Source organism: Triticum aestivum, chromosome 2D (genome assembly GCF_018294505.1).
Source record: "Triticum aestivum cultivar Chinese Spring chromosome 2D, IWGSC CS RefSeq v2.1, whole genome shotgun sequence".
Classification (NCBI taxonomy): Eukaryota; Viridiplantae; Streptophyta; class Magnoliopsida; order Poales; family Poaceae; genus Triticum; species Triticum aestivum.
In genome coordinates, this window is record NC_057799.1 from 85,207,403 (window position 1) to 85,219,473 (window position 12,071).

Below are 12,071 nucleotides of genomic sequence, written 5' to 3' on the forward strand. Positions count from 1 at the left end.
TAAAGTTAGAATACAGTGGGTATAATGCAATAATAAACTATGAATGGGTTTGCAACAGTACTTAAAGTGGTGATTTGCTTTATTATACTAACGGATCTCACGAAGGTTTTGTTGAGTTTTGTGTGATTGAAGTTTTCATGTTTTGGGTGAGACCACGATGGATGAAGGAATAAGGAGTGAAAAGAGCCTAAGCTTGGGGATGCCCATGGCACCCCAAGATAATATTCAAGGAGAACCAAGCAACTTCCGGGGCATCCCCTCTTTCTTCTAGCAACCATCGGTAATTTTACTTGGAGCTGTATTTTTATTCGTCACATATCATGAGTTTTGCTTGGAGCGTCTTGTATTATATGAGTCTTTGCTTGCTTTGCTTTTTAGTTTGCCACAAATATCCTTGCTGGACACACCTATTTGAGAGAGTCATAATGATGCTATGATTTGTTAAAATTGCTCTATGTGCTTCACTTAAATTTTTTGAGCTATGGAATTGCTCTAGTGCTTCACCTATATCTTTTTTAGCACGGTGGTGCTTTAATTTTTGAAGAAATACTCTCATGCTTCACTTAGATTAATTTGAGAGTTAGTAATTTTTTAAGAAATTCTCTCATGCTTTACTTATATTATTTTGAGAGATGAAAATTGTTATGCTCATGTCCTTCACTTAAATTTATTTGAGAGCTTCTTATAAGCAAAGGTAATATATGAAATTAGTCCCAGAGTGATAGATATCCAAGGGGGAATATGTTAGGCAACATTCCACATCAAAAAATTTGTTTGTATCATTTACCTACTCGAGGACGAGCATGAATTAAGCTTGGGGATGCTGATACGTCTCCAACGTATCTATAATTTTTTATTATTCCATGTTGTTATATTATCATTCTTGGATGTTTTATATTCATTTTATAGCAACTTTATATCATTTTTGGGACTAACATATTGACATAGTGCCAAGTGCCAGTTGATGTTTTTTGCTTATTTTTTACTTCGCAGAATCCATATCAAACGGAGTCCAAACGCAGTGAAACATTTTGGAGATTTTATTCTGCCTAGAAAACAACTTGGGAGCCAAGGAAGTGCAGGAGGAGAGGCCTGTGGGGCTCACAAGGCACCAGGGCACGCCAGAGGCCCCTGGCGTGGGGCCCACGGGTGTCCTCTCCACCGCCTCTCAGCTCTATAAATAATCAAATATTCTAGAAACCCTAGGGGAGTCGACGAAAACAATTCCAGCCGCCGCATGTTCCAGAATCACGAGACCCAATCTAGAGCCCTATTCCAGTACCTTGCCAGAGGGGAAACGATCACGGAGGGGTTGATCATCCTCATTGGTGCTCCTCCGATGATGCGTGAGTAGTTTACCACAGACCTACGGGTCCGTAGGCAGTAGCTAGATGGCTTCCTCTCTCTTTTTGATTCTCAATACAATGTTCTCCTCGATTTTCTTGGAGATCTATTTGATGTACTGACTTTTTGCGGTGTGTTCGTTGGGATCCGATGTATTGTGAGTTTATGATCAGATCTATCTATGAATATTATTTGAGTCTTCTTTGAACTCTTATATGCATGATATTTATAGCCTCGTATTTCTTCTCCGAAACTTTGGTTTGTTTGGCTAACTAGATTGATTTTTCTTGCAATGGGAAGAGGTGCTTTCTGATGGGTTCGATCTTGCGGTGCTTATTCTTAGTGACAGAAGGAGACATGACACACATGTATCATTGCCATGAAGGATAAAAATATGGGGTCTATTCCTACATGAATAGATCTTGTCTACATCATGTCATCGTTCTTACTGCATTACTTCGTTTCTCCATGAACTTAATACACTAGATGCATGCTGGATAGCAGTCGATGTGTGGAGTAATAGTAGAAGATGCAGGCAGGAGTCGGTCTACTAATCTTGGACGTGATGCCTATATACATGATCATTGCCTTGGATATCGTCATAATTATTTGCTCTTCTATCAATTTCCCAACAGTAATTTGTTTACCCACCGTATGCTATTTTCTCGAGAGAAGCCACTAGTGAAATCTACGGCCCCTGGGTCTATTTTCTATCATATTGTTTTCAGATCTGTTATTCCAAAAATCCAAAAAAAACATTGCTGCATTTTTTTTTATTTTTTGTGTGTTTTTCCTAGATTTATTTATCCAATCTCATACAATTTAATCTATCTCAATACCGCGGAGGGATTGACAGCCCCTCTTACGCGTTGGGTTGCAAGTATTTGTTATTTGTGTGCATGTACTGTTTACATAGTGTTGCTTGGTTCTCCTACTGGATTGATAACCTTGGTTTCATAACTGAGAGAAATACTTACCATTGTTATGCTGCATCATCCTCTCCTCTTCGGGGAAATACCAACACAGATACAAGCAATCAAGATGCTACTATGGGATCGCACCCATCACAAGTGTGGCAGTCGCTGGTTGAGGGGAGAGATGTGCTAACCCAAGTCTTATTCGAAAAATAGGTGACGGAAACTCAACACAAGTTTAGTGTCAGCGCTATGATTGCATGTGCTATTCTGAGTGGATCTTGTATTTCTTCTCCTTTGATGAACTGTCGCCGCTGCCACCAAAAATGCCAACTAGCAGTAGCTACCAATTCAGGAATATTTACTTGCTCTAGAAAGGACCGTTGGTAAGACTCATCACACAGCAAAAATTCCATAATTCATACCCTGGATCTGTCCACACGACTAGTAAAAGAAATATCTACTCCGATCCCGAGAGCTTCCTAGATCGCCTTTGCCCGCGCGTAGTGAAAAAGTAGATGAGCAATATCTTCCACGCCTGTATGGCACATCGGGCATTGGGAAGCGTTCGCAACATGACAATTGGCTAACACACTAAAGTAGGGTATAGCGTTATGTAGACTCCTCCAAACAAATTTTTTCACTTACCCGACACCCTTAGCTTCTACAGTTTCTGCCAGACTAGATGTGGCATCGAGTTATGGCGACCAACACCCAACCCATGCGCATCAAAATTATCTTCTCATTGTCTATAGTAGGCAGGCCGCAGAGGAAAAATCCCATTCTTTGTGAGATGTCATGCTATGAAATCATTTGTTTCCTCATGAAAAATAGGGATTTGAAGTATTCTATCCACATCAACTTGCCAGAAGTTCTCCCGTATTACTAGTTCATCCTATTCACCAGAAGTAGGATCAATTAGATCACTCCAAATGTCTATCTTTGCACCATTGTCCACTCTCCATATACACCCTCTTTTGAATGTTTGTATTCCTGCCCAGATGCCCTGCCAAACAAAAGATGACCCCTTCTTTAGAACACAGTTTATGAGATCGCATGGAGGGTAATACCTCGCTCTCAATGCATGGGCACGTAGTGAATCATAATTCTCAATCAACCTCCAGACTTATTTGGCTAACATGGCCAAAGTAAAGCTAGGCACGTCACAGAACCCCATACCTCCTCTCTCCTTTGGTACACACATTTTCCACCAGGCAAACAAGTGCATCCTTTTTTGGTTTTCCTCGTCGCTCCACCAATACTGCGACATGGCGTCAGTGATTCCTTTGCAAATTTTCTTGGGAAATTTGAACACACTCATCACGTATGTTGCGATGGCTTGGGCCACCGCTTTCAACAAAGCTTCCTTTCCCCCATATGAGAGGGTCCTTTCCTTCCAACCATTCACCATGGCCAAATTTCTTTTAATTGTATGCTTAAAAAAATCTACCCTGTCAACCCCGAACATAGAAGGGAGACCTAGGTATTTATCTAAGAGTGATTCATTCATGATATTCAGATTTTGAGAAACTTTTGCCTTTTCCTCCACATTCGTGTTTGGGCTAAAAATATGGAACACTTGGCCTCACTCACCATTTAACCGGATGCAGCACAATAGTCATCCAAAATCGCCCGCATGGTATTAGCATTTGCGACATCTGCTCTCGTGAGAATTAAGAGAGTCATCAGCAAATAATAAATGAGAAATCTTGGGAGGGTCCCTACACATCTGAACCCCAACCAAGTTGCCCAAATCCTCCTCATGATGAATAAGAGCAAAGAGACCTTCATCACATAGCAGGAACAGATAAGGAGTCAGGGGATCCCCTTGCCTAAACCCTCTCATGGGTGAAAACGGGAAAGTCTCATTTGAATTAAACCACACCTTATACTTCATAGATGTGATGCATAAAATGACCAGTTGGATCTATTTGTCATCAAAAACCAACTTGGACAAAATTGCCTTCAGGAAAACCCACTCATCGCGATCATGCGCTTTGTGCATGTCTAGTTTCACCGCATACATTCTGGTCTTCCCTTTCTTCCTCTTTTTCATCGTATGTAAGCACTCATACGCTACAATGACATTGTTTGTGATGACACGTCTAGGAATGAACGGACTTTGTGTTGGAGATATGCCCTAGAGGCAATCATGTATGATGATATTTCCTATGTGTTTATGAATAAAGATAGTCGTTGGGCATTATCAATGATGTGTATCAGCAAGTATGTGACTTGTTTGTGGGACTATGCATTGTATGATGATTGTCCTAAAAGGTCCCTAGTCGAAAGGGCTGTGTGGACGTGCAACCGACTAGACTAGCATATGACACGGTCGATGGCTTGGTCTCACTAGCCATGGAGCATTGGATGCTAACCGGATAATATGGACTTGGAAGGATCTGGTCAGATTCGACATAGTCGGATCCGAGTCGAGATAAGGTCCGAGTCGGACAGAGCCAACTATGAGATGCAGCGATATGTCAACTGTGAGTCTCTAGTACAACATACGTTCTATGTCCTAAGACCTGAGCTGGCACATGTACTCGGGATGGTGACATACCTGCTTTGGGCTGACCAAACGCTACTCCGTGACTGGGTAGTTACAAAGGTAGGTTTCAGGCTTGTCCAGACCCATGCCACGAGACATGGTCGAGCAAGATGGGATTTGCCCCTCCAATCAGGAGAGATATACTCTGGGCCCCTCGTGTGATCCGACCAGGATAAGCATGGTCATGCAACAAGGATTATGAGATAATCCAGTTTGTGGTCGGAATCACTGGAACGAGAAAGAGGCCGGGCTAGCACAAGGATGACAGACTCGCCTTGAGCCCGACAACATATATTGTGTGGCAAAAGGAATGGAAGTGTGATATACAGGTTCGCCAACCGGCTTCATTGTCTGCTTGGTGGTCGGCACGCCTTGCTAGAGGCCGCTACCAGCCGAGAAGGTCGGAGGTGATCCGACCTGCGACCAAGCCGACTTAAATCTAAGGGGTCACGCGCTTAAGGGAAGGAACCTGTGAGGCCGGATCGGACTCCACGAGTCAGATGTGATCCTACTCGGACTCGGATCCCGGCCGAACAGATTTTGGGCTTTAGGGTTCGTGCGAAGCCCAAGTGTTGAGCCCGCGATGGGCGCCTATATAAAGTGGAGGTGCGGCACACTCATGGGGTTGATCGCTTCGGCGCTGTCACTAGGGTTTGCATGTGTTGCGAATAGACACCTCCACTCGCCGCCGGTTGTGTGATCGGACCTAGCAGTCTGCCGCACGACGTTCCTCCTACATGCGCGGATACCGTTAGAGGCGGCGCACTTGCGCCGCTCCGGCGAACCTATACGAGGGATCCGACGACCGACTGTTCGAGGGAGATCGGACGAGGAGGAGACGAACCACGCGGACGCGCTGCCCCAACTCTTCTTCCGCTGCACGGCACTGCGCGTCTAGTGGTAACGATCTGTGATCCATTCCCCTAGCATGTTCCTGGTTGTTCTACGCGTAGGAAAATTTTAATTTGCAGTCAACGCATCCTACCGTAAAAGTCAACACTTTGTTTCTCGCTAATAATGCCAGGGAGCAAAATTTTCAACCGATTAACAAGAATCTTGGAAATCACCTTGTATACCATATTAGAAAGACTGGTATGTCTAAACTGGGTAATTTTTTCTGGATTGTCAACTTTCGGGATCAACATAATGGTGGTAGAGTTTCACCCCTCCGGGATGACACTCGAATTGACAGCAGCTAAGACTTCTTCACTAGATCATCTCCAATAATCGGCCAAAACTTTTTGTAAAAAATGATGCGAAGGCCATCCGGGCCAGGAGCCTTCAAATCACCGATGTTGAATAGTGCTTTCTTCACTTCCTCCATTGTGTAAGGCGCGAGAAGGCTTTCATTCATATACTCTGTAACACAGCTTTTAACTTTATTCAAAACATCAACATTTGGTATATTAACTTCTACAGAAAAAAGATGCTGAAAGTATTCAGAGATCAAGCTCCTCAATGATTCATTATCCACTCTCCATACACTACTATCATCCAGCTGGCGCCGGATATGATTTATCTTTTTTCCTTGCCGTTGCAAAGTTATTAAAAGAATTGTATTACGGTCTTCGAATTTAAGCTAATTAGCTCGGCTTATTTTAACCCAATAGATCACTTCTCCTTCTAAATTTTCTTCTATCTCTATTAGAAGAACACACTGCCTATCCGCCTACTCATCAGTGAGCGGGCCCGACCGTAGCTTTTCCAACTCCGCCTTAAGCTCCTCCAATCGCCTATGTGTTGGATTTAGGACCATCCGATCCCATTCATGCATGGCCGCATGTACAGCTGTAGCACGTGCCGCAAGAGAAGCCGACGGGCCCGTCTGCTCCCATGCCTCAGTTAATTACCTTCTGCACCACACTATCCTCCTTAAGCCATCTTGCCTCAAACAGCTTTCGGTGAGAACATTGTTGATTTCCTTGAATGTCACCATCTGTGTCCACAAAAGTCGGCCTATGGTCCGACTTCGTATGTTTTGCGTGGATGACCCTTGTGTGTGGAAACAACCCACGATATTGGCCATTACATACCACCCTGTCTAGCATCTCCCGAAGTCTCCTTTGTCACCATGTAAAGTGTTCACCCGAGCAACCCTTATCTTCTAGTTCACAATCAACCAAAGCATCGCAAAATTTTTGCATCACGCCCATGGGTCATGGAGCTCCACCGTCGTTCTCATGGGAATAAAGAATCTCATTAAAATCACCGACCACCATCCATGGTAAAGTAACTTGCTGATGAAGGCTACATAGGCACTCCCATGAGAGGTGTTTATCCTCCCACTTCAGCTAACAATAGAAACCTGTGAATCTCCATACCTCCTCCGAGGACGCTCTGATCATTGCATCAATGAAATTCTTGCTTTTATCCCTCACCTGAATTTTCACAGAATTACACCCTATCCATCTTTAACTTCTTTCGCAATTTTTGTGCCTTCGCTGTATTCAGATGTGTCTTAGATAGGAAGTCAACATCCAGCCCCCATTGCTTCTGGACTTCCAGAAGCGCTCTTTCTGCCGTCGTGCTGGACATACCACGGCAGTTCCAGCACATAATTTTCATTGCGCCCGCTGGAATCGCCGCCAGACAATTGCAATCTTGATGGAACAAAAACCTCGCTGCCGGCAAGCAGGGGAGGAATGAAAACATGTCGTTGCCGACGCCGATGGAGGGAGGAAATAGAACATCCAAGATCAACACGTCAGGACGGAGATTAAAACCCAAGCCGCCAGGGCGAGGGGAGCTGAGAATTACGTTGAAAACACGCAGCCTTCACCAGGGAAACAAGGGAGAATCTCACAGAGACATGCTCACGGAGATATGGTTAACGCCAGCGTTGTGGCAGAGCCATAGCCGTCGGCGACGACCAAACCCTAGGCCATATTATGACTCATGTACGACCGTGTAGCTTATTAGCTATTAGATTTAAACTTTGCCCCAAACTTCCTTTTTAATCGAAGAAAGGCAAGGCCCTTGATCATAATAGTATTTTTGCCCATATCTTTTGAGTATCACCCATATTTTTTGCTCCACTTGCTAGAAAAAGAAAGAAACCTTATTACTTTGTAACAATTAAGAAATCTCTATTTGTGCCGCTCTTGTAAAAAAAATTGTTTCGGTGATTTTATTACTTATTGTTTACCTACTAATAAATCAAGGTGTTTCTTTGATTTTTTTTCATCCGTTCGACGTTGAAAGTATTTTTTTTATTTGAGGTGGTACTAAATTCTTTTGTGTCCGTCTGCTAGAAAAGGAAAAATGGTTTCTCTAGAATTTCGTATGTGGCCCGCATGCTATGGCCCAGCGAAGGCAGCTCACTTATTTTCCTGCCCATGCAGCTGTGACAACCCTATTTTTCTCAAAAAAAAGTTGTGACAACCCTATTTGACGCATGGTACGGCAAATAGTCTGACCTTCGCAAAGGGCGCCTAAGACTTGGCCGGCCTGTTATCTTTTTTTTTTCTGCGTTCATTTTCTATTTTTCTTTTTTATATTGCTTTCTTGTTTTCTTTTCTCTTTTTTTCCAAATCTACTTTAATTTTTCCACTTTTCCGTAAATTCAAAATTTTAAAAAAATATTCAGAATTTCATTTTTTTCAAATTTTTTAAGAATGTCCAGCATTCCAAAATTGCTTTCCCATTTTGAAAAAATGTTCGAAACATTAAACTTTTGTTCTCTTTTTGAATTTTGTTCAAAATTCAAAAAATGTTCATGTATTCTCAAAAAGTTTGTGATTTCTAAAAAAATCCAGATTTTCCAAAAAATATATGCATTAAAAAATGTTCCACATTCGAAAATATTTTGATTTTAGTGAGATGTTCACAAATTCAAATTAATGTTCGCTTTTAGAAAAACACATTTTCTAAATAAAATCTGAATTTTTAAAACATGTTCCCATTTTTAAACATTGTTCACAAATTCAAAATAAATCGTGTTTGTATAAAGGTTCATGTTTAAACAAATGTTTGTGAATTTCAAAAAATGACCAGGTTTCAAATTTTGTTCATGTTTTTCCAAAAATGTATGGAATTTTCAAAAAGAATGTTTGTAATTTTCTAAATTGTTCATGTTTCCAAATATTCCGCAATTCATAATTTTGCTAAAAAAATCAAAAAACATATCGAATCTGATGTTTTAGTATGCTCTTAAATATCGCGCAGGCCATTAGTTACAATTGCGTCTTTGTTTCAATGGCTAGCAGCACGTGGTCGGGTCATTTGAGGTCGTGAGTTCAATTATTCAACATGTCTTTTTTAATACTTTTACTCACGCCTTACAAGCATAGGTCATTTCGTTGCTTGCCAGTGGACCGCCTAGACGTGAACTGTTGTGCATCCCACGTGCTATTTGACACAACTAGCATCATAGATTAGTTCCCACACAGCTGGCCCAAAAAAAAAAGCTAAAATATGCATATAAGTTTTGTTCCATCCGTCCCGTACATAGTTCCCGTATTTTTTTTCGTTTGTCCCAGGTGGGCCGAACTAGGTCTACAACGTATTTCGTTTTTTGTCAGTGGATGAGCAGCAAAAAGTTTAGGCCACGAGGAGATTAAACTATGGAGCTTCTCTATTGTGCCGATGGACAAAACAAGTCACCTAGGTTGGAATTATGATAGGAATAGTCCTACCTCGGAGCTTTATACCAAATTGTACCAGTTTTTATATGTCCCTAGATTGTCTAGAAATAAGGAGGTTGTTTGAAAATAAGGGATTCCATAAATTATTTCGGTGGTAGCTTGCACGTGCCAATATAAGAGAAAATGTTGGTTGGCTATAATTGAAAGAAATTATGGGCACACGCCAATAAAAAAGAATATGCTGGTTTGACTCTAATTTAAAAAACTATGAACACGTGAGCGCTAAAATAATCAAAAAAAATAAACCCTGATAAAAAGGGGACATTCATACCTGGTTATGCGCTGATTATGCTAATAAAATGAGATTTATACACTGTAATTAGTAATTCATCTAGTTACGTCGTCGAATCTTAAAAGATAGTGGTCGAAGCAACCGTACCCCGAAGGTCGCCACGCAACAGTCAAATGAGGAGGCAACTGCGCCTCTGAGACGGAGGCAATCCAGAGGAAAAAAAAGGCATGAGTTAGGTGGTCGTCGCCACGCCGACCCACCCTGCCACTATCAATATCTCACCGGCCAAACATGACCTGCGAGAAGATCGCAACTCCTCACTCTGTTGCCCACGGCTGCGTAGACCGTTTTCTGTGAACACATCGATTATCTTTCTCGTTGCTTTTTGCAAAGATTTTTTTTCACCTGTTGAAATGCAGAGACATATGTGCTAATAATCACAGAAAGGAGGTAGCAACGAGTTGCATACGTACCTCAAGGCCTCGAGGAAAACTATAGTTGCCGCACACCAAAAATCGTCAACGGGACGGAGCACCGTGGGGTAGCCGCCGAGCAGGACGACGGTGGCCCAGGTGAAGGCCAGCGTGCCCAGCGCGTTGCCCACCCTCTCCATCAGCGCGACGACGCCTACGAAGCAATTCAGCCACTTCTCCGGAGCGGCCGCCGTGCCCTGCCTGGAGCCGCAGGCGGCAGCCGGCACCTCGACGCGGTGCTCGAGACCGCGGGCGGCGCTGCTGCTGGCCATCGTTTGGACGACGAGCTTCGTGGACTCCTCCGGCGCGGGAACCTCAACAGTACGTGCACTTCTCAACGACGGATGATATACAGTTAAGTATGCTTTGGTCGATGGTGTGGCCGGTATGTCTGCTGATTATAGAGAGAGATGTTTAACTTAGTGAAACAATAGAAGTACACCAGAGTATTGTGCAATTGCCAAGTGGATTCCTAGCACGCAACGTTTGCCCAGGCGCCGGCCGGCGGCACGTGAAAGGAACGTCTGAATAATGCACTGGAGCGACCGTGATTGGTGTACTATTATATCCGGTTCGACCGTGCGAACGTTCAGCGGGGACATTCCTGCTAATGGGAGAAGAGCAGAATCACCAGGCAATGAGAGGTGCAGGGCTGCAGGCTGTATGGCTGCAATGTCGTCAAACTACTCAGGCTTCATTTGTTTGGGCTTCTGGGGGCAGCTTCGATGGGAAAATGCTAAAGCTCAAACAAACAATTATACCGGCTGTGGCCTCACACTTCGAAGCTTCTTGTGTGTTAAAACAACCTCCAATCCGAAGCACCTCCGGGAGTATTTTAGACGTGAATCGGGTTGAGCTATATTGTTCGTTTTACGGCGCCAATCTTGCCCTTCCATTTCATGTAATTCATGAAGAAATTGCCATCTTAATCCATGGTCCCGATTCATCCTGAGACTGGCCCCATTGGTTCTTCGCCATACTCCGGCCCCCACCCACCCCGAGCCGAGCTTGCCATCGCCGAACAGGAGCTCCCCGGGCGAACCGTCGCCCCACCAGGATTCTGTCGACGAGGAGGATCCATTCATATGAACGAGAGAGTAGATCGTGGAGGATCAATTTGGCCATACAATCTAAACTGGCCGCCGCATGCTTATCGTGCTCGGTGAGAAAGTTTCCAATTATTCGCACCCATCTACTTACCTAAATCCCGCCTACATCCTAGACATCATCCCTTGGCCTATTTTCTTATCGTTCGCCGTGTGCATCATGATCTGTGCCAACCACCGACATGAATCAGATGTTGTCAACTCTGACATCACCTGATTGTAGTCATTTGAATGTCACTTCTTAAGAGTTCATCCAACATTGAGTCAATTTGATCTCCGAAGCTCCCTCTTTGTCGCCATGAACTGAATGAAGCACCCACCCCTATGATGTATCAGCTACCATCAAAGATGAAGAACAACGAAGAACAAGAAGCAAGAAAACTATGGCAAGAGAAAATGGTAGATTAAAAAGTAGTGGATTGATTTGTTTGCTTGTGTGTTGTTTAATGGGCCATTATCTCTCATCTATATATGAGGTGGCTGGCCTTTTCATATGAAAAAGACCCAAATCTTGGTCCAACTCTTAATCCTAGCCTGATTCAGAAAAAAAAAAGTAAAATACACTAGAGGTCCTAAAAGTATTCCAAACGTGTCAGGTAGGTCTTGAAAGATTGAAATCGTTCACCGCATGTCCTAAATGTGTGTAAGTCGTTCACCGCGAGTCCTAAAAGTATTTCAAGTGTGTCAAGTAGGTCCTAAAAGTCACGGGTAAAATACACATATAGGATCCGTGGTGAACGATTTAAACTTTTAGGACCTACTTGACACACTCGAAATATTTTTAGGACCCCCAGTGTATTTTACTCTT